The 24,342-nt window shown below is 44.5% G+C and overlaps 1 long non-coding RNA gene across 1 annotated transcript in view; it reads right to left on the reverse strand.

Annotated features, from left to right (window-relative positions):
* The window catches only part of LOC123382774, a 293,168-nt gene that overhangs the window by 197,906 nt on the left and 70,920 nt on the right, over window positions 1-24,342 (reverse strand). Inside the window, exon 3 of the long non-coding RNA XR_006591677.1 lies at window positions 18,644-18,731. This is a non-coding gene — a long non-coding RNA (uncharacterized LOC123382774). The remainder of the gene's footprint in view (window positions 1-18,643; window positions 18,732-24,342) is intronic.

Raw genomic sequence — 24,342 nt, forward strand, 5'->3', positions numbered from 1 at the left:
TATTTAAGAAAAAAAAAAGAAATTTACAGCCTAGCGGTGGTGAAGAAGGCAAATTGCTCAAATCACTGTAATATGGTGCCATATAATACAGGCTGGAAGAGGCCCATGGTCAAAGACTAAAGGAGAAATCAATGAAGGAAGAGAGATTTCCTACAGGTCTCATAAGATAGGAGTCAAAAAGAGCCTCTGAGAAAAGCAGTAGCCTCATTCACACCCCATAACCGTCCAGGGGAGCTATCAGTCCTGTTTGACCTTATTGAATACGAGTAACTTCACCAAATCTATCATTTCCCTTACTGCTTGGCTGCCTCCCTGTGGTGATTAGCAGTGGAATCTGCAAAAGAAAAATGGCCAATAGCTGTATTCAGAGATGTCAAAGAAGTATCGGGCACAGGGTCCTATTCCATAACTGTTCTTATGGGGAAATAATTCAATGAGACAAATCTACTCAGTAGATGGTGACAGATGCATAGAAAGAGGAGAGCAGGACCTACACAAGGAGGGCTGATCAGAGATGAGAAAGTGGGCTTTGCAACTGCTGATAGCTCACATGGGGCTGGAAGAGGATCCAAGTCAGGAAAATGGAGCCACTAGGAGAAGCCTTAAATGGGCACCATTAGAGGAGAAGTGACTTCATTGGGAGGTAGCACCTGCCAAGTGCTGGGAGCTAGAATAGGTAGGTGCTTTGCTGTACTTTCTCATTTATCTCAGGCTTAGAGGTAACAAGCTCAATAAAGTGATCAATCAGGCCTTCCTTGAGGGCTAGGAAACAGCATTCCTAACAGATAAAGTATTTTGAAGATCTTCCTGAGGGTAGATATTTGAAGAGAGCAAAGCAGACAGAAGCTAAGAGAACAGAGAGAGTTCAGGAGAAGGTCACCATGTTGTTCCTCAAAGGACTGGGAGGCTGGATTCACTGGCATTTGGTTTCAGAGTCAATTACTGGTGGAATAAATCTGTAGTTCTGGGAAGTCTGTGACTTGTTTGGATACAAAGCTGTGTGACTAGAGAATCGAGAAAAACATTTGATGTAAGAGAGTATTTACAATTACTTAAACCACATAAAAACTGAAGTAAGAACTCTCATCTCATCTATGAACATCTTAGTCAGGGCTACCAAGACCTGGAATTTCTAACCACAAATGACATCATTTTATGACTTCTGCAATAGAAAACTAGGGAATCCTAACATTAAATGAGCCTAAAAACTCCTCTAGATCAACATTAACTAATCTAGAAGTTGACCAGACTCTACAGTTTCTCTGATGTAGTTGCCAAGTCTATACTGAAATACCTTCAGCAGCCAGGAGCTCACTACCTCCCAAAGTAGTCCATCCACTTTAATGTTGTCTTCCACTGAAACAAAGTCTGTCACCCCACAGTATCCAACCTAGACCTAGTTTTAACCATTGGATCCTTGCAGAACAAGTCTAATTTCTTTCTTAGGATCACTCACTCATTTATTCAGCAAATACCTATGGAGCACCCACTCTGTGCTAGGCACTATTCTAAATGCCAGGAAAATAAAAGTGAGTAAGACTCAAGGACATCCAGTCTAATATGGCAAGCAGACATCTACACAGATCAATAAACACACTGTAAATACAAAGACAGAGACAGACACAAGGTATCACAGACGTGGTTCCCATATGAAGTGCACAAAACCCCCATCTTGGGTGGGGCTTGAGGAGGTCTTGCCGGAGTAGGTGATGCCTGAGTTGAGATGGACAAGATGCATGGAGCTGGAGAAAGGGGGTGAGGAGGCAGAAAGGCATCCTGGAGAGAAGGAACCTCATGTATTCTGTCCCCAGAAGAGATAGCCCTGCATGCGGGACGCTGGCATGGAGGGGCAGTGGGAAGGTTGTAGAAAGAATAAAGAATTATGTCAAGAAGATAACCAAAAACGCTAATTTTAACTGTATCTATCTCTGCAGGGAAGAAATACTAGCAAGTTTTATTTTACCTTTATTTTTCTGCATTTTCCAACTTTTTTCAAATGCCTATACAATGCTTTTACAATCAGAAGCAGCAAAATCATGATGATTCTGAAAACAACACATCCCTCTTGCCTTCCATGACCCTCATCATTGCCAGCCTGAGTCAGTGAGAGCAAAGGGCCTGTAGGGGGGCAGTTCTGAGGTAAAATGCCTCAACATGTCCACTGTAGAGCTGAATTTCCAAGTCTCCTGCTTTGTTATGACACTTTTCACAGGAGCCTGGATAGCATTTCTCAATGTCTTTGACCACTTTGGCCATATTTAAAATATCAATATGTAATCATACTTCACTTTAATCTTTCAAGACTTGTTTCCATTACTTGTTTTTATTTTTATTTTATTATATACATCCATCATCACCATGGATTTGTGTTTTTAAAAGATGCACGAAGAGCTTGGCCTCTCTAGTGGGCAAAGAAATGACATGGTTGGATGAAAAGCTCTGTGTTCTGAACAGATTTTGCCAGAAGAGATACAAGCCCAACAGGGACCAGGGCTACAGACAGAGAAAGGCCTCTGAACAGCAAACTGTAAACTGGGCAGTGGGGGAAGGGGGAGGTGGCAGTGTCTGAATTAAAGCAGTAGTTACATTTGACATTGACTGAGCAGTTACCAAGTATCAAGCACTTGGGCTTCACATGTGCAGTTTTAATTAATCCTCACAAGGAACCCTGAGAAGTAGATGATGATGATGATGATGATGATGATGATGATGATGATGATGGTGCCTGTTGCACAGACAGGGTAACTGTGCCATAGAGAGGCTAAGTAACTTCCCTAAGATCCCAGAAGCAGTAAGTAAAGAAACTGGATTTAAGTCCAAGAGTCATCACTAGTGCAGTGTTGCGGAGTGAGAGGGAGACATGAAATCACCTGGGCCATGGATGTCTCTGGCAGACTGATTCAGACCCACAGACAGAGTTGGAAGGGAGGCAATGCGGACATAAAGTAGTGTGCTGGTAAGTGCCCCGGACCTGGAGCCCAAAAATCAGCTTCATGGCCAACTTTCTACTTACAGGTTCAAAGACCTCTCTAGGTCTTGGTTTCCTCCTCAAATAATCAGACCTACCTCCCAGGATCATTGGGAAGACCAAATGACCTTATATGTGACAGGCTGCATAAACCATAAAGTGCCTTCAAATCTAGACTGAATATGCAAAAGCCCCTCCCTGGTGGCCATTGGTGAGTTTCTACTCACCTTTGGCTTTGCCTATATGGGAGGCACAAATTTAGCTTTGAGAATAAATTTTGGGGGCGCCTGGGTGGCTTAGTCGGTTAAGCATCTGACTTCAGTTCAGGTCATGATCTCACCATTCGTGGGTTCGAGCCCCACACTGGGCTCTGTGCTGACAGTTCAGAGCCTGAGGCCTGCTTCAGATTCTTTGTCTCCCTCTCTCTCTGACCCTCCCCCACTCACATATTCTCTCTCTCTCTCTCTCTCTCTCTCTCTCTCTCTCTCTCTCTCTCAAAAGTAAACACTAAAAAAAATTTTTAGGAGAATAAATTTGGTGTAGGACGCTGAGTTTCCAGGCAAAGGTTATCACCTCTCTCATGAACCATCATGGAGATCCCCTTTGCTGGAGTAAGAAGGAACTAAGGCTCTTATTTTGCCAAAATGCATTATTTAGGTCAACTGAATAAGCTCTTGGGAGAAAATTGAAAAGTTTTCATAAGGTGAAGTGAATTTACATCTATAAAATAAACAGGATACCCAGACCTAAGCCCAGCTATGTACCTCCTCCGCACACATACATACCTGTGCACACACAAACACATACACACACACACACACACATACACACACACCTTACCCTCCCCTTCTTTGCAGTTATTTTTCTCAAATACAAAAGCAGATCGATTTTTCCTGCACAATGGTGGGGTGGGATGGTCTCTCTTAAGGAAAATCCATCAGTGTGCTTTTTAAAAATAAGTTGCCCTTGGTCGAGGACCACTGCTTTAGAGTGACTTGTAAATGTCTTTCAAGTATATTAAGGGTAAATACCAAGACCAGCTTCACCAAGGACAGACTCAGGAAAACTTAACTTGTGAAAGTTCCAAGTTCAGTGTCAGGACATTATTTCCCAACAGTGGACATTGTTATGCACTGGGTTGTGTCTACAGACAAAGTAGTAGAGGCCCCATCTTTGTGATCTGGCTGAGGAGAGGGGGAGGCAGGAAGGACCTTTCTAGGCCCTTCTAGCTCCAGGAGGTTATTATGAATCAGTGAAAACGTAAGAGCAGTCCATTTGGTTAAATAGCCTGAAAAGTATTTCCATATCTTAAGAAATTCCAAAAACGAAGAATAGAAGAAAACAAGAAGCAAGAGAGAGATTAATGAGAACATTCACCAACCCTATGGTGTAGCCCATTTGGAGGGAGTTAGAGGAAGTGACGTATATAAAGGAGAGCATGTGGGAGACTGGCATGATGGACAAGGAGGTGGGCCATTAACCCACCTCAACAAACACGAGTTGTTCTCCATCAAACACTCCACAAGTGCCAGACATCACGGGCCAGGAGGGGCAAGTTCTGCACATTTTGGAGCTCATGCCAAATGTCTAGAGTCCCTTGCTTGTGTGGATTTGGCATAATCTAAAAGATAAAGGGCCAAGTCACTTTTTTCTCTTCATTAGTATATTTCAAGGGAAACCCAGGCCATCTGTTTCCGCCTTGTCAACTCCACAGGCCACAGCATGGCTTTAGGGAGACACAGTTGCTGTCCAGATAAGTGCATGAACATTTTAATGTGCCAATTTAAGATGTTTAAGTCCTTTCAAATTTTTTTTCATTTAAATAAAGTCTGGTTTCTCTGGGATAAAGCAATCCAAGTAATCAAAGATAGTAACTGGAGTAGATTCCAAGCCTGGCAAAAGCCTTCTCTAATCTTTTGAATTTCTCACATGAAGGAAATTGGGTAAAACAGTGCTGGTGTGCAAGGTCAGTGCCTCAGCCACATGCTACCATCTGTCCCACTGACAATATAGAAAGAGCATGGCGGGTAAGTTCCACATTTGTTTTAGTGATCATTTCATCTCTCTGGAAGCAGAAGTATCAAAAGTGGGAACTGTGACTCTGGTCTTCATTTCGATAAAAAGAAGAAACAGGTACAGAATATAGAAATGGCAAGTCATTTGGGAAAAATAGATCATAATGGAGGATAATGAGAGAGTGTCCAATCCAAATATATCAGTTGGTCTCCACCACCTTCTTGCTCTGTGTTCCAGCCATGGTGCTCTTCTCACAGCATCCACACATCACATCATTGCTTGCCCTTATTCACCACCTGGCAGGCCCACTCCCTTCTTGTCCCACTCCTGCCTTGAAGTCAGCTCAAAACCACCCTTTCTCAGAGACCTCCCAGACTGTCCCCACCACAGTGCCAACCTAGAGTTTTCTCTCCCCCTGCTCCCCACCACCAACCTATTATAACACATCAGACACATTGTTGGAGAAAGAGAAATAGTTCTCCCCATATTGTCATATTTCATATTTCTGCCCAAGAGCTCCCTCTCCATATGAAGGATTATCAGAAGTAATTTCAGGCACTCTCACGGCTTATCTCCATGAGAAGAAGAGTTAGACTCTGACTGAAGCCTAATGTTCGCCGACCCATGTTTTACTAAGGAAACATGTTGATTATGCCTCAAAATCAGGAACTGGGCCAATTGTTGATGTTGCTGTTGTTTTTCCTGTGGACGGTGACAGTTTCTCCTCCATTTCCTGCCCCCCGTGCAGTATTCACACAGGGGAATAATCCACTCTTCTCTGTGGTCCTTGGCCATTCAGCTTAATGGTGAGAGCATTTAGAATTACTTGTATAGGTCCAGTCATACTGGTATAGAAGCAGTGAGTCCCCACCATGACCTCAGATCTCATTCTATTCCTCAGTACAACTCATCAGAAGCAATACTTGGGGGTTATTGCCCAGAGTAATAAACCAGTACCTCAGTTCCCATTTACCTAGTGTTGCTTTAATGACTTCTCTAGCCCCTAGGATCCTAAAGAAGGACAGATGAGTGGCCATTCAATTCCACCACACTTGGCATTCGCTCTCACTACTGAGCTCTTTCAATGTCTTCAGATGCTTTGCCTCCAAACAAGATTTTATAATTGTCGAAGGCAGAAATGTCTATGCCTCCTTATAACCCCTCCAGCGCCCAACACAGTGTCCTGTGGGTAATTGATATTCAATAGGCTACTTGTTAAAAGTATTCTCCACAAGCAAATATAAGCCTGTGAATCACCAGCCATGCCCTGTGCCTCCAACTCCCCAAACCAAGCCCTGCTATCAAACAAGAGCGTTGCAGTGTTTGAGTGAAAAATGAGACTCAAGGGGACACATTTGAATTCCCAGTGTGTTCCATTTGTTTTTCCCAGTGGCATAGGCAAAGAAATTGCTCATCCTGTCTGTGGATCTCAACACTTCAGAAACAATATAGATCTTATCTCTGGTCCATTTAATTGAACATAAAAAGCAAGGTCACTGCAGCCATTTGGTCCCAGTGCCTTCAGAACCACTGCATCAACTCAGAGAGAATATTTAGCTCTCCTGTCACCTACTGCTTAGAAACAAAACAAATGGCATTAACAGGTCTTTAATCTTCTCATTAGGGCAGGCATATGGGCTGGAGTTTGTGAGTCTGAGAAAAACAAGTCTCCAGGCTTCTTTCAAATAAGACCTCAGACAGCAAGAACAGGGCAAATGCCATACTCTTCCTCCCACTACATATAAAACTACTTTCAGTGAGAGAGGGAAGAAAAAAAATACATTCTGGTTACATTTTACTTGATTTCTTTTGCTTTGTGATAAGCCCATTTTTGTTCTCAGTCACCGTCATCCCATAGAGGAAGGATATTTACATGAAAAGAAGAACCAAGACCACTTTGAACCATAAAACAAATGGATTGAGGTCAAATGCATTGCATGGTCCAGCCTGCCCAGAGCACCTTAAGCAACCACACTATTCCTTTCCCAGTGAAGGGTACTTCTATTGAGCTGCCAGTGTGGGAGCAGAGGAAAGGAGCCTGCCTAAGACTCTCCCCACCCCCAGCACAGGAAGGAATGTAACCAAGGACACCGTCTCCCTCAGGACCTTGCCCTTCACAGAGTCCCATGCAGCTGTTGGACCCGGTCTGTGGGTACAGGGACCAAAGGCCCCACTTTTGGGGCTCAGCGTTCCTCTGACCCCAGCACAGAGAATTCTGCCCTTGTAAAATGTATTAAAAAAAATAACCCAGATTCCTTCTCTGAATGCTTGACTATGCCAGGGGTAAGGCAGATGGAAACTCAAAGGGCAACCACAGAATTTTATTATGGTATCAGGTTGCAGGCCAGGCCAAGTACAGAAATCACCTAAGGGCCTTACCTGAACAACATTGAGGGTAGGAGTGAGCAGAGTTGGAATCTGGGATCCCTCATGGGGCTCTGTAGGGAACATTCTGTTACCCAGAGACTGGTAAGTAGTGATGATCAAACTGGCAGTGATCCTCAGGATTTTGTTAACAAATAATTGGGGGAAACGGAAGGTGGGTTTGCAGTGAAATAGAGCCAAGAGAGTTTATCTCTGAAAAAAATAGGTGATAGACAGGGGTGTACACAGGGCAAAAGAGCAAGGTTGAGGGAAGGCATCATGCCTTGTCCCAAGAGGGAAGGTCAGAGTCTCCAAGAAGAGGCAGGGGAAGGGAACGTTCTGAGTAAGCCTCTTTGCCAGCTCCAGGGCAAATGACCCCGGTCATACTCCCCTGAAATGATTCTAAGTCATTAGCACCAGTCAGATTCCTTGGAATCTCGCCCATGAGTGGAGCATACCTCTCCAGGCCCCTACCTTCCCCCACAGCTCACATCATCATTCTCCCTTATCTTTCTAGAGCCAGAATCTTGGTAGCACTGTTCTTCATTAATCATTCATCAGCCAGCCCTGGTCTGCAGGGACGCCATTTCCTTCTGTAAGAACCCTCTACCCATGTACAGTCATTACTGGAAATGCACAAATTGCCACACACATTTTCATTTGCTCAAGGCGGTTGTTTTTATGAGCAGTGGTGAAAACAAAATTCCATTACGTCAAAGTTAATTCCTCTGCAGCACATCAATGGATGCTCCTCGGAGGCAATGCATTAGCCAGCTGCAATCAGTAGCTTAGAGGGCTGACGGATTTGGAGCTTCTGTGATGCATTCGCCACTAGAATTACAGTAATGACCAATCCTTCCACTTACCTGGGGCTGCCTCTTTTGGATAAATCCCAAAATGCGTCACTGGCTACCTATATATCACTCATCCATCAGCTAAAGTAGAGAACCCATTCGGTAATCCCAGCCAGCATACGCATGCCTCCATTTGAGGCCAGAGAAATGTGGCCTGAGGGACAACCCACACAGAGCTAATCAGCTCTGACTTGCCTTCCTCCTGCATATAAATCTGGTCTTCCAGGAATTTGATTTGGTCAGAGATCTCACAGCTGCTTCCCACAGGCAGAGGCAGCTGGCGGGGTCCCACAAGGCAACATTATGGTGCCAAAACCCCAAGGAGGGGAAGGCAGGTGTTGATCAGCTAGTGCCCATCCAAGAGCCTTTGGGATGCTCCTGTAGCAATGCAGGCATCCCATAAAAACACTTGGGGCTGCTATGGGATTGGCATCAGGAACATCCTGATGAAGCACACACAGCCTTAGGGATGGAGAAGCCCAGTAGTTCAGTGGGTTTGGAAATGCTGTGGGAAAAGGACAGTGATGAGAAGATCACCCTTAGGGGTGGAATAAGGAGATACTGGGGGAGATGCTTTCTGAACATCGCAATGTCAGGGACTCCAAGAAAGTATTCCTCATCTCCCCAAACAAGCACTTCACTTGCAGGTACTAGAACCCCTTTAACAGGGCACAAGGTCAGTCGGTCCACAGTTAGGACCAAAATCAAAATGCAGGTATCCCTAAGACAGACAGCTCATCATTTGGGTAAATGATTCATATGGGAGCCTTTTCTGACGGGTGAGGAAGGAGAGGAAGGTGTCACCGGGAACCTCACGAGAGGAGAAGAGGGTGACAACACAGAGGGGATAAGGGGCAGCAGAAGAGGGACCACAAACACCTCATCTACTTCACAACTAAGTAGAAGTTGGGAGGGCTTCCCTACTTAGAGAACTGAGAGAGTTCCTCAGATGGAGGCTTCCATGAGAGGGTGAGAGAATCCAGAAATTAAAGATTGAGGAGTTAGAAGTATCCCCTGTCATTTTTTTCCATGAATTCATTTTGAAAAAATAATTTTTTAATGTGTATTTATTTTTGAGAGAGAGAGGGTGACAGAGCACAAGCGGGGGAAGGCAGAGAAAGAGGGAGACACAGAATGCAAAGCAGGCTCCAGGCCCCAAACCGTCAGCAAAGAGCCTGACGCGGGGCTTGAAGTTACAACCGCGAGATCATGACACAGTCGAAGTCGGAGGCTCAACCAACTGAGCCACCCAGGCGCTCCTTGACGAAATAATTTTGACCCAGCAACAGCCATGCCTGCCTCTCTTACCACAGCTTAAGGAGATTTCGTGTCACTAATTTATTGTCCTGCCGGGGTAAGTTTTTGAAGGCTAGTGAAACTATTCAGGGACGAATGACTTAGATCCATCAAAGAAAAACTATGAAGAAGGGAAGATTGCATACTTGTCCAAAATGATCCTGATTAGCTCTCTACATGGGCTAAGGTGACCACACGCCTCTCTTCTCTTTATAAACTTGGGCAGAGTGGTCATTCAGAAAACCCTGTGGTCACTAGGCCTAATGAGACAAGGAACAGTAGAAGGTGGGTCTGATGGCTGAGAGGTTACCACATGTAGGGAACATGCAGTTGTCCAGAGTCAGAGAGAGAGAGAGTCTTGGGGGCACTGAGATCATTTGAAACCTATCACATAGGCTGTCTGTGACCATCAATATTAAAACATAATTGAGCGTGAATAACTGAAGGTGACCTGAACTCCAAAACCCAACAACAAAAAGAATGTTCCCAAAGGCTGTGGAATTTTAGAAGCCATTTAATTTCTTTGCAATGTTAAGGTTTGAGGTGGATTTTCCATGCCTGAATCACACTTCTCACCCTTTCCTTTGGGAATTCTCAATAGAAGGACGGTACTCACAATGGAGCTCAATGAAGAACAAAATGCACTTTTATACATAACTGCAAAAGAGCCTAGGAACTCCATAACACAGGACTTTGGGGATAAAGCTGAATTGAAGCACATGGCTCAGGACAGAAGACCCAAGTGGGGTCACCCACATGCTCTCAGCACAGAGCTTGACGCCTACCTGTTTAAGCTTGTACTTCAGGAGTAAGAAATATGGTGGAATTTCATAAGAGGTCTGAGGTCTGCTTGAAAAGGGCTGGTCAACTCAAGTGACTCAATCAATACTCTATGCATTGGCAAGCCTTTCTTGGCAGGGAGTAGATGGGATGCAGAGCTAAGAAGGAGGTAAAGAGACTGTTTAAGAGCATGTCCATACTTTCCCCTATATAAGGAGAGAGATGAGTTTTCTGCCCTCTATGAAGAGATGCTGAAACACAAGGAGAAAACACAAAAGTCATATGAACAGGAATTTGCAAGCAAGTCTATATATCCAGTGATCGCTTTGCTGAGAAAGCCTTTCCAATAAGTAAAAAGCCCATATGCCTAGCTAAACAGACAATAAGGCATGAGATTCCTACCTAACTCCACAGAAAACCACCCAGGTGCAAGGTAGAGTAATAACCCGCAAGTACAGGAAACAAAGGACAGCCAAAGGGATTTGTTGCCATCCCAGGGCCTTTGAAGACTTTTAGGAAATGTTATAAATGTGCAGGGAAAGGCTATGTCTAGAATGTTTAGCAATTGGGCACTAATCATCAGGACTTAAACAGATTATCCCAGTGTGGATGGTGGCAAGCAGATGTTTAACACACCCATAGCCCATACGCAGCTGGAGAACCTTAGGCCATGGTTTGGTGCTTTGTGCCACTGACTCAGGAGAATATGATCCCCAGAAAAGATGCTGACTGCCTAGAATAGGTTCTAGGGCTTGGCTCATTGACCAGTTGTCTGAGAATGGAGGTGTCCTTGGATTGCATGCTATGCCCTCTCTGTTCTGGACATAACAGGAATAAAGAAGAGTTGAATGACACAAAGACTGATAGCTACCACCTTTTTCTTGTGCCTTTGTTGGAATTAATAACAAAATCAGACTCCTCACACGTTCTGGGTGCCAAGATGGGAGAATTCCATGAGGTCTTTAGGTGATTTTTTGAAGAGGATAGCTAAAGCATACACAGTTGACCAAACTAGGGAAGAAGGAAGAAAAGAGAGAGATGACAAAACCCATTTGGCCTAAAATTTCCATCCTCATTTCCTCAAGGTTTCAAAGGTGTCTCAAGGCACCTTGAGGGATAAGAGGGGTGGATCAGGCAAGGTTTCACACCTACTTCGATCACAGCCATTCAATTTCAGTTTTGTATAGTGGAATTTTTATACCATACTTCATTTGCCCAACAGGGAAAGTCTTTTGCCTTAGGAAGGTGAAAATAAATTTTTTTTAAGGTTTAATACCACTGCTCTGCTCTAGAAAGGATAAAGAATAGGAATTCCTAAAATAACATGGAACAAAACTCTTGGCCTCTAGTGTATCCAATTATATAAATTGACTGAAGCATAACTGGAATTAAACCTGCCAGCTTCTGGATGATTTATCCTTTCCTCTCCTTCCCATGGTCCAACCATCCCAAGATCCTATAAAGGAAAAGAGCCCTGATCTCAGAAATGAAAGCTGCAAAGTACAGGTGGGCTCTTTTGTTTACTAGAGATGTAACCTGTGCTAATCACCCAGGCTTCAAGCCTCTATTTTCTTGACTGTAAAAAGACATTACGATTCACACCCTCCCTACTTCACAGGGTTGTGGAGATAATTTATGTGAGAGAAACTTTTCCCTTGAAAGAGCATTATGCAAATGTGTGTTTGTTATTTCTGAGTATCTTGAAGCACTGATGCATTTTCCAGTACATATTTCAGTCAATGAATTACTTGTTCATGTCAACCCAAACTTCTGCCACCTGCAGATAGGCAAGGGTGGGTAAATGAGTAAGACTCTTAAGTTTGGGTAATAAGTTTCAGGGAAGTCACAGGATAAAGAATTCGGGAATCCCAGGGTGGATGCCACAGCCCCACGTCAGTGAGTGCCTTCCACTGGCCCAACGCTTGGCCTACAGACCATGTCAGTCAGAATTAGAAAAGGAGGATGGGGCGCCTGGGTGGCGCAGTCGGTTAAGCGTCCGACTTCGGCTCAGGTCACGATCTCGCGGTCCGGGAGTTCGAGCCCCGCGTCGGGCTCTGGGCTGATGGCTCGGAGCCTGGAGCCTGTTTCCGATTCTGTGTCTCCCTCTCTCTCTGCCCCTCCCCCGTTCATGCTCTGTCTCTCTCTGTCCCAAAAATAAATAAACGTTGAAAGATAAAATTAAAAAAAAGAAAAGGAGCCCCCAGCAGCCCTCTGAGGGGACCTGGCCAGGGGATGTGCTCATTGCTGAGTTCTAGATGCAGTAGCCACACTACCACACTCCTGCTTCTTCTTATCACTCTGCTCCAGGTACATGCCCCAGAGTCAATGAGGGCCCCAGCAACTGGCTGCACGCTGTCCATTCTAGCTCACCACCCCATACTTTAACAGAACGGTGGAAAGAAGAGATGATGCGGATGGGAGGCAGGACAGCCCAGAGGCTATGCTGAGATCAGTGGCCATGAGGTTCCAGAAGGAAAACAGATGAATGATTTTAGCTAGGATCAGAAAAGAAAGAAAGAAACCACCATATTGCCATCCTGTATTTTCAAAAGCGAGAATAAAATCCATACACCGTTCTTACATATGCAAATACCAAGACAGCAGCGATCTGGATTAGCAGACTACAGCAATGCCCCCTTTCAGGCCTCCCAACAATCTCTTAAGCATCAGAAACCCCAGCACCAGGTTAGCAAACCCCCTTGTTCACTAGCGCTACTGATGGCTCCACAATGACTGCAGATTTAACCATGAAGATGCCACAAAATGCTGCAAACAGACTGTTTTTAAACCATAAATTAAACCCAGGCATAAACAAAGTGTTACTTCACAATGGAGAAGTACATGTGACATTTTCAAATGCTATGCCCCAGCATCTGTTTATCTGATAAATCACTGTCCTTATCCTAATGAATGACAATGAGAAGTAAACATGTTCACAGAAAGAACCAATCTCAAGATTGTAAAACGGGAACCAGATCACTGAAGAGCAAGCAGGGTAACAATAAAGTAAAAACAAGACTGCACAGGAAAGTGCTCTGTTGTGCTTTGCATAGGGAAATGGTCACAGGAAACCATGAAAATTTAAAAACAAATCAGAATGTTTCCATAATTACACTTGACCTTTAAAAAATGCCTTGCCATTTTCAAAGCCCCTTCACACAACCTGATCAAATTGGATGCTCACAGAACCCTAGGAAATAGGCAACCCAGAGCCCGTTCCTGTCTGACTGATGGCGAACTAAAGTCTAAAGAGGTTAAGGGACTTGTCCCCTGACATCCAGCTGGTAAGTAGCAAACCCCAGTTTCCAGCTCTCTCTGCTACGTGAAACCTTACAAGAGCTAAGGAACCACACATAAATATCTCACAGGAAGCATTAGATTGTCCAGCTTCTCGAAATGAAAGATCAGAAATCAACTGGCCTACGTCGTGGGTCAAGAAATGCAGTGTCACGACGGGGGGAGGCATCCCCTTAGCATGTCCACGTTGCAAGCCCATCTACAGGTCCCTTCTCACTCACCCATTTTTTTTCCTACAAATGTACTGAAGCATAAAGATGCTAGAGGATGGGCCCAGGATGAACTAAAAAATTCCACTGCCAGTTCCAGTGCCAACAAACAGCATCACCGAGTGTCCACCAGATACCAGAACATTGGGGAGGTGGAGGGAGGGTGCACAAAATGAACAGAACATGTGGTCCTGCCCTGGGCAAGCCAGTTGAAACCGCTCCCCCCCCCCCCCCAGTGCAAACATAGTATGCTAACAGAGTCAAGGTCATCCTCTCTTTTATGGAATCTGGGAGTGCCATGCCTAGAAGATCCACTTCTCATCGACCATTGCTCAATTTCTTATGAGTCATGGCTCATCCTCGAGCCATTCTTTAACCCACTTCAAGCTCGGCTCAGTGAATGAAGAGGATCCATTTTGAAAACCCCTGCACCAGTTTCGGGAGTTGCTAGCTCTCAAATCCATGCGAGCTACCTACCATTTTGGCCAGGTCTTTTTTTGTGTGTGTTTTGTGTCTTTGCCTGGATGTGCAATGTCATTAAAATATTCATAATCATAGAGGGAGGCAGACCCCACCAAGGACATGTTAAGGGGATGCCTCCCCCCATCGTGACGCTGCATTTCTTGACCCTTGACATGGGCCAAACAAGAAACTTTGCCTTTGTTATTTAACTTACTATCCCAGCATACAAGGAAACCAGGGCATAGTGCTGCAAATGCCAAGCTCGTTGATGAAATGGGTTTTACAGCCAAGAGGTGAGTGGGCTATCTAGGCTCAGAGACAATACGTTTGTAGCAATAACACTTTACTAGACAATGAATCAGCAAACTGCACTGAAGCCTTGTTTCATTTGCTCTGAGAAAGACTGGTCTTCCCACCGCACCACTTTTCTAGGCTACAATCTGGGAGAATGTTTTCTTTTCCAGTTCTCGAGAAATACCACTCTGATTCGGGGTGAAACACAGCCCTAAGCCTTATGAGGAAAATGGAGACTAATAAAATGCAATGTGACATCCTAGAGGAAACTTCAGCCCACCCAGCCAAGTATCGAAAGCCAAAAACTTCTAGCGCAGGCTGGGAAGGGACCCAGGGTCTTGCTCTATGAAAACAATATCAAAATCTATCAACACAGTTCCAGCCAGGACCCCTCACTCCTGAGATGGATCAAGGCTAATTAAGTTGCCAGATGGACTAACCATGTTAAACACTTTAAAAGACTGGTTTTCACTCACTGAAATAGCCAGCCCTCCCCCTGTTCTGGATACAGGCATAAATGCTCCCAACCTTCCTGGAATGTTCAGCAACTCCCGGAAAGGAAGGGGGCAGAATTCTTGCTAAGTATGAGTAGGGAACTAGAGTGTTCTCTTAAGGCAGGGTTTCTCAGCAGTGGCACTGTTGACATCTTGGGTTGAGGGGGCATACTGGTTTTTTAGGTCTGCTGTAACAAACTACCACAAACCGCATGGCTTAAAACAACCAAAATTTCTTTTCTCATAGACCTGGAGGCCAGAAGTTCAAAATCAAGGTGTTACAGGGTTGGTTCTTCCTAAGGACTGTGAAAGAGAATCTGTTCCGTGACTCTCTCCTAGCTTCTGCTGATGACCTGTGATCCCTGGCGTTCCTCGGCTTGTTGATGCACAGAAGTGCATCATTCCACTCTCTGCCTCCATCTTCTCAAGTTTCTTCATATGTCCCTATGTCTTCATAGGGCCATCCTCTTATAAGGACACCAGTCACGCTGGATTAGGGGTTCACCTACTTACCTTAACTACTTACATGGGCAACCACTCTCTTATCAAATACAGTCACATTCTGCAGTACTCAGGGATTAGGACTTCAGTATTCTCTTTGGAAGGACACGGTTCAGCCAATAACAGGAGAGTGTCCTGGGCATTGCAGGATGTCTAGCAGCATCCCTGGCTTCTACCCAGTAGATGACATTAGCACCCTTCCAGTCATGACAATCAAAAATGTCTCCAGACGTTGTCAAGTGTCCCCTGGGGGCAAAATTACCTCTGGCTGAGAAGCATTCTCCTAGGAATTTGGCTCAAATATAAAAGTTTACATTCTGATGCTGTTTTAATTACTTGTCCTGTGACCTTGAACAATGTGATGAAACTCTCTCTTCACTTTTGTCACTTTTCTCACGGAGTTGAGGTGTTGTTGAGGCTTACATGAGATACTGTGTGAAAGCATATGTTGCACAATAGGACCCAATAAGTGACAGCCATTATCTTTCATAGATGAGGGAAGCTCCCTTTGCAAGACCCTCCACAGGTCTCAGGATTTACTACACTGATACTGAACTCTGGCCTCTGTGCCTGAGACCCCGAGAAGGCACAGGAACTTTCTAAGTCTTCTCTACATCTTCTTCTGGGGCCAGACGGTTCCCTTACCGCCCAGCCCATTCCCTCCCAGCATCTGTGATTGCAACACTGAAGCTGCAGATAGCCATATATCAGAGCCAGGGAAGGGGAAACTCTGGGTATGATGAGAATGTTAATGTGGCTGCATTGCACCATGGCCAGTATCAGTCCAACTGAATGCTGTAGAAAATCTACTGGAGGAGACAGGGCTGGAGAAGATGAGGAAATCTGACTCTTGGATGTTGGTTATGACATAACTTTGGAGACCTTACCTCCCTTACACGAAATTATAATCTGAAATCCCATGCCAGGTGTTGAGGGAGGAAAATAATGTATCTTCTTTAAATGTCTATCTCATATCCTCAAAAAAAAAGTGCCTGTGACATGTTAGGAGGTCAATAAAAGTGTGTGTTTATTAAACATGCCTCCTCTGGGTCCCCAAGCTCTTTAGCCTTCAAGATGGCATTTTTCTTTAAAGCTTTAATACAAATAATCCAAGCCCACGTCCCCATGGATTTTGGGGAATCCCTTATTTTTTTCATATTTACTCTCATGAACATTCCCAAAGAATTTTAACGTGTCCCACAGGTCCATCCTGGTGGACATGAAATTCTTCCATCCATCATTATCCAGGTTGCCTCTTGCCATCTTTCAATTGGCTTATTGTCACTCGCTCCATATAATTTCAACTCAAGTGTGAACGCCCACCCCAGCTGCCCAACACACTGCTAAGAGCAGGTGGACAGCACATAACAGATCCATTAACAAGACTCTGAGAGACCAAGTAACTACACAAGTTGCTTTCATCTGCTGCTCCAATGTGGATCCTCTCAGGGTCCCTGGCCCATACTTGACTCCATATCCCTGCCTATTTTCCCACGGGCTTCTATGTATTGGGATAAGGGGAAGGTGGCACCTCAACCTTCCCATAAGAATCTCCGGGCCTTTTTCTGCCTGAGGACTTGGCCCCATTCGGTTCCACACCAGGGAATGACAGGAAAGTCCTTTCTCCCTGTATCATTTCCCACCCCATGACAACTGACAGTGGAGACATTGTCCCCTTCAGGAACAAGGTGCAATTTGGCCTCTATTGCCCCCCAAAGCAATCACTATATTTATACCAGTAATTTCTAAAATGTGGGTTTATTCGATCTCAAATAAGACCAATGAGGGACATCACTACCACAGCCAGGTAACACCGTGATAAGCCCAGTCCCCACAATTTGCAAAGTCATTCCTCTGGTCCAGGTTAATAGTCCTCATGGCACAGTCCTGCCCTCAGTGAACAAATCTGGGTGAAAAAGACATCCATATCTCCCAAGAAAAAATGAAAACTTTCCAACACAGCACATATCCACATTTAAGTGGGAAGAATATATACACTCAACGTGTGTACTAAACAGAAGACTTAACTTGTAGCCATTTATATTTGAATTACTTTATTAGTTCAGATCTCCCCCAACACATTGGTAGATTTGTGCCTTATATTTGCCTGATTAAAAGGACTTACCCAAAAGAAGTTCCTAAACCATAAAAGTATGTTGAACATTTTATTTGATTACCGAACAGGATCCAAAACTCCTTCCCAATTTAGGGGATCCCCCTTGTGCAGGTCCTCAGGAGCGAAATGTGGCTGATTCTCACCCTCTCCACACATTGGCAACCAAACCAAGGACACACACAAGACCAGGGCTGTCGCCATGTTTGTTTTTACACCACTCTGCTCCAGGTGTGCCCTGCATATTGGAGTCATCCTTGATTTGCATATTTATTATAACAATATTCTGACAGAGGAATTTACATAAAGGTTCCATTTAGGCCAGTGGCAGTCCTGGTCTAGCCCCAACTAATACTTTAAATTTAAGAAAGTGGTACAAAATCCAAAGTTCAGAGAGATTAGCTCTGTGACGGATGGAGAGTTGGATAGCCCTGGAACCCTTGTCCAATGGCTAGAGTCATGGTGACAATGTCCACTGGCAGCCATAGGTAGTGGCAACAGCATTGTACATCAGTGACGATGCCCATACCGTGGCCCAAATGTTCATCCTGCTGAGCCTCCATTGATTACTGTCCATTTTCCACACCTGGTTTTCCAGCCTCCCCATCAATTCTGTGGGTTAGTCAGGACACTTCCAACTCCATGCCTGTACTACACAGCTAGACATAGCTTCAGAAAGAACTCACAAACTCACGATCATGAAAACTGCCCAGCAATCATAATTTTTCCATCGTAAATTTGTTTCCCCACTTTTTCAGATACCATTTCACACCTTTTTCTCCCTCCTCAATAAATCCATTATCCCCTCTGATAGCTCCTCTCCCTATCCTCATTTTTTGCTGATAACTTCACACTTCATTTCACCAAAAAAATGGAAGCAAAAGAGAAACCTCTGTACACACCTGCTCTCCTTTCCCCCTGTTGAAATGAGTGGACCATCCCTGGTCCTGTCTCAGCAGCCCTTCACTTGTGAGCCAACACTCTTTGCTACTCACCTCCATGAAGGACTCTACTCCTGCAGTCATGGCCTCTCTCTCCCACATCGCCTACAGGGTATCGTATGTCAATCAGCATCATAACCTGCTGATGGAAACAATGCTTCCATTAGATTAAAAAAAATTTTTAACGTACCCTTCAGCCCATCAGCAATACCCTACTCCAAATCCTGATGGGGCACTGTACTCCAGAAGGGCAAGATCGTAGATATGCTTAAATTGGACACCCTCCCATCGTGGAGGGGCTCAATTTGTTCTCACCAAAATAGACACTGACTTGTGAATGTGAATTTGCTTTCTCTGCATCATCCAACATGATTCTGCCAGGAGATCCATCAGTGGACTTACTATATGCCTATACACAATTATATCCCATAGAACATATTTTCTGACCAATGGTTTCACTTTATAGGAAAAGAAGTAAGCCAATCTGGCTGATGTCTGCGGAATTCAGTGGTACTATAACACACCCCATCGCCCAAAGACAGCTATGTAATGGTGCAATAGCCCACTAAGTCCTCAATTACCATGCTGGCTTGGAAACAACTCTGTGATATGGGTGCAGCCCTGTAGGATGCTGTATGTACTCTGAACCAGTGATCAATATATAGCCCTCTAATATGTGTATGTTTCCTAACACCACTAAACAATTAACTCAATTCTGACACTCTATGCCTGGAGATAGCATCAGATCCCAAAAATTAAGGACTTAGTCTGATAAGACTGGACTGAAAGTAAAAACTGTCGCCTGGTTTCTGACCCACCAGCTATAGATTGGAGGTTCCCACACCTTCCTTGGGTTTGATTAACTTGCCAGAGCAGCTCACAGAACTCAGGAAAACAACCAGATTACCAGTTTGTTATAAAAGGTCACAACTCAGGAACAGCCAGGTAGAAGAGATGTGTAGCACAAGGTATGAAGAAAATACACAGATCTTCCATGCTTTCTGCACGCATCATTCTCCTAGGTGCTCCACGTGTTCACCAACGTAGAAGTTCTCCAAACCTTCTCCTTCTGGAGGCTTCGTTACATAGGCATAATTGACTAAACCGTTGGCCACTGGTGTTTGATTCGATCTCCAGTTCCTTTCTTCTCTTTAGAGAGAGGGGGTAGGGCTAAATTTCTAAATCTTTAGTCACAGGATTGGGTCCCCTGGCAACCAGCCCCCATCCCTAGGTTACCTAGGGACTGTCCTGAGGGTAGCTCATTTACATAACAAAAGACACTGTTATTGCTTAGGAAACTCCAAGGGTTTTAAGAGCTCTGTGCCAAGAATAGGACAAAAACAGATATATATTTCTTATTATAAATCACAATATCACAAGTCCTATGTCCACTGTAGCCAAATACACAAGGCAATGAACCAGGGTTAGAAGAGGTCCAACAAAAGTGGCTCTGTCCAACAGTAATAGCTCTGTCCAGCAGCAGCTGAGTCTAGCAATGGCAGTGATGTCCTGAAGCGATGGTCCCACATCCTGGACTGACTGCTGCCAAGCCACTCTTGGTGTCTGCCCATTTTCCGGTCTGAATTCTTCAGCTTTCCCTGTCCATTCTGTGTGCTGATATCCTTCCATTATCCTCCCCCAAAATTCACTTTCAGCCTAAGATATTCAGTCTTGGTTTCTTTTTCTTGAAACCAAAAGCACACAGACTGTCACAGAAGGCGCTGCACAGAGATCATTCAGAAACTGCTTGCAATCCCCAAAACAGTAGTTTCCCGGCTTTAAAAAATTAAACATTCAATCTCCAACAGGAGAATGTGAGAATGAATGAATTTCAGCTCTCAGCTCCCCTGAGTAGGTGACCAGCTGTTGAGAACCCCACACGGTAAACCTGAGCTCCTAATTTTTTATACCGCTTGACCTGTACATCTCGCCAGCACTAAAATGATTCATGGGACCAATCACTGGCAGAAAAAAAGTAGGGGATTTGGACGTATTGGGGTGTTCTATTTGGGGGCTATGGAGCAGATGAATGATGGGGCTGCTCTGGTTCCTAAACCATTTCTTGATTACAAGAAAGTCTTAGATGAAAAGTCATATTTTAAAAATTGTGATACAAGTCGATATCATGCCTTTCGATCATGCTTGAAACCTTCGGAAGGCTGCTAGGATGAAAGACACAACCATAAAACTTAGCCATCCATTTGCACTTATTATTGGAACTTATTAGTTCTTATTAGAGCTTCTTATTGGTTCTTATTAGAACCTCCCCCACCTCCTCACCACCTCCACTACAAAACAGAAGATAAATTACAACATATCTTCCAAAGAGCATGGGATCCCTCCCAACCATATTACCTACCGCTGGGCAATCTTTGCAGGATAAATCACTTTGGGGTGCATTTGGAACAAATGCAAAAGGAAATTTTCGATAGGCATTCTTTGCTCCCTCCTCCCGGAATATCCATGAACATGGCCTTTCTGGCATTCCTAGCATGCCTCCTACTGTGATATCTTAAATTCACGGCATGTTCTAAAATACAGATTTTATCAGTGTTCAGATATGGTGAGGACCACAGATCAGATGAGAACCAATGAAAAAATAGTTTGTCACTCACAGTTCCCAAGAGGAGGGAGTATACCACACCCTGCAGGGCCATGCATAGAAGCACCAGGGTCAGTCAGGAGGAAGAAAGATCAAGATGAGAATGTGGGTAAGAACCTTCATTGTGGCTTCCACACAAAAAGCAGAGCAGGACAAGGTAAGCGGGTTTAGGATTGGCTAGTTTGAATAATTTCAGCAAGCTCTGGAGATAGGGGCTTTCTCTAGTTGTCTGGTACCTGGCCCTGGGATGATTAGGACAGAGGAGTAATGCCTCCTATAAGGTAAGGGCTAGATAGAAGAGGTAGCTTGGAGTATGAGTGTTGGATTGGTTAGTTTTCACATGAGAGGCATGTTCCTGGGTGGGGCCTTTGGTGCCCCTAAGAATTGGCTAGCCGTGGAAAAGGCAGTTTCCCTCAGGCAGTGAGGTCCTCCCCGAGGCTCCCCAGATGCAAGAGCATCAAGAATGCAGAAAATGAGGGCACATGGATGGCTCAGTCAGTAGAGCATGAAACTCTTGGTTTCAGCTCAGGTCACGATCTTGCAGTTGGTGGGTTTGAGTCCCACATCAGTGCAGATCCTGCTTGGGATTCATTCTCTCTCTCTCTCTCTCTCTCTCTCTCTCTCTCTCTCTCTCTCTCCCCCCCCCACTCTCTTGCCCCTCCCCTCTTCGTTCATTCTTGCTGTCTCTAAAAATAAATAAATAAACTTTTAAAAAGGCAGAAAATGGAAATACTGCTAATACAGAGAATGACACTGCAAATTCCAGATGAATCATCTAACTGGAGGCAAATCTTATTCATGATCACTTTGGTGATAACTCCTATGACTTTTAAGATTCCTTCAGTTTCAAGTGACAAAAAAAAAATCATTGTGGCTCAAACAGGAAAAAGGGATGTGTTGGCTCATGTGTCTCAAAATCCAAGGGTATGACTGGCTTTTGCAATTGTTTAATCCAAATATCAGGCTCTGTGCTTTTTCAGGCTATCCTCACTGGGCTTCCCTCACTGTACAGCTCAACCAAAGGGTATGGAGCATACATCTTTTGTGGCTACCACTGAATTCAGGGGATGACAGACAAGGCCACTTGCCCAGAAGTTCCAGCACATGTTATCTTGATTCCCATTGGCCATGACTGGACATCCCCATGACTGAACCAATCACTGTGGCCAGGAGATGGCAAATGGCCTGCTGGATTAAGCCAATCAGAGTATAGGCTTGGAGCCAGGGTGGACCTATTCAAAGGAAACCACATAGTTGGGAAAGGAGGAGAGGTGGTTTCCTAAAGGAAATATGAATAGCTGTTTCCAGCAGGAGAGGTAACTGATGAGGAATTTCAAACACACAGTCTACCAAAAATATGTGGCTTTGTATTAAAATGCTCAATATTAATTTTCTACACATGCAATACTATGTAGAAAGAAAGAAAGAAAGAAAGAGAGAGAGAGAGAGAGAGAGAGAGAGAGAGAGAGAGAGAAAGAAAGAAAGAAAGAAAGAAAGAAAGAGAGAGAGAGAGAGAGAGAGAGAGAGAGAGAGAGAGAGAGAAAGGCTCATGGGGCACCTGGGTGGCTCAGTCGGTTGAGTGACCAACTTTGACTCAGGTCATGATCTCACAGTTCGTGAGTTTGAGCCCTGCATCAGACCGTGCTAACAGCTCAGAGCCTGGAGCCTTCTTTGGATTCTCCCTGTCTCTCTACCCTCCTCCGCTTGCGCTCTGCCCCTCTCTCTCTCTCTCTCTCTCTCTCAAAAATAAAATAAACATTAAAAAATGCATACGTATATTTTAAAAAGCAGAAAGAAATTACCAACAAGAAACTTCCTATCTTAACCATACCCATCCTTGGCCTCACTTTCCTCTTAGCATTGACAATGTTGACTGGCTCTCTTGCTGTATTTTAACAGGAGACAAAGTTGGTTGTGGGGTAAAATGATGAAGAGAAAGTCAAGCAAATCTCCCCCTCCCTCAACCAAAAGCGATGACCTACCTCACAACCAGAAGACGTAGCAGGGGGCATTCCTGCGGTACTACTCTTTGCTACTCAGTACACTGCTTCCCTGTCTCCTTCCCTGGCCAGGTCTCCCTAGCCTTGTCCAGAGAAAAGTCTGGCCCCTCATCAAAGCTGGGGATCAGTGTGGGGGGCAGAGGAAGCAGTACACTGACATAAGAAAACATGTGATGTCTTTTACTTATACAGAGTTATTAAATTCATATAAAAAGTAAAGTGCATGACTGACATTGAATGTTATTGGTATATAGCTATGGCCTTGAAACGTTATAAGTCAGAATCACCCAGAGGACTTGCTAAAAACAAATTAGCACCCACCCCCATGGGTGCTGATCCAGGAGGTTTGGGTTGGGGCCTGAAGATTGGAATCGCTAACAAGTTCTCAGGTGCCACTGACGCAGATGTTCAGGGGACCACCCTTTGAGAACCACTGGTACTGATGGCTGATTGTGTTAAAAAAAATAAGGTTCTAGGGGCACTTGGGTGGCTCAGTTGGTTGAGCATCTGACTTCAGGTCAGGTCATGATCTCGCGGTTCATGATTTCAAGCCCCAGATCGGGCTCTGTGCTGTCAGTGTGGAGCCTGCTTCAGATCCTCTGTCCCCCTCTCTCCCTGTCCCTCCCCCACTTGCGCTCTCTCAAAAATAAACATTTTCAAAAAATAAGGTTCTAAAATGCCATTCTAGCTTATAGAACTTTAAATCTGGCTTTTTGGGTGGTTAAGAAAAGGCTTTACTGTAAAGTAAAACCCATGCTGCTTGGTTTTGAGACAGTAAGAGAGGAGACATAAGAAGTCACTACCTCCCTTTACTCCTAGATGCTGAACCAGGCAAGATCTGTCATGTGATAATGCTTTTAAGACACACAGCATTGAGGGTAAGAGTACAGACATAGATACTGTCTCCCAACATCCCAGGAAATAGGTCAGGGGAAGAGGGTACCTCTCTATCATTTCCAGGGCAATCAATAAAAGTTAACATGGCTGGCTTTGAACCCAGGGCCTTGAGAGCTCAGATTTACAATTATACTAATGGGAAGGAAACAGAACCTGGTAAAATGTTGAGACTTTCTTCTTTCTTAGGCCGTGAAACTTCTAAGACCTGTTTTATGCTCTGGCTGACCTGGCTCATTACAGTGCCCAGTAGGTCC

This window comes from Felis catus, chromosome F1, assembly GCF_018350175.1.
Source record: "Felis catus isolate Fca126 chromosome F1, F.catus_Fca126_mat1.0, whole genome shotgun sequence".
Classification (NCBI taxonomy): domain Eukaryota; kingdom Metazoa; phylum Chordata; class Mammalia; order Carnivora; family Felidae; genus Felis; species Felis catus.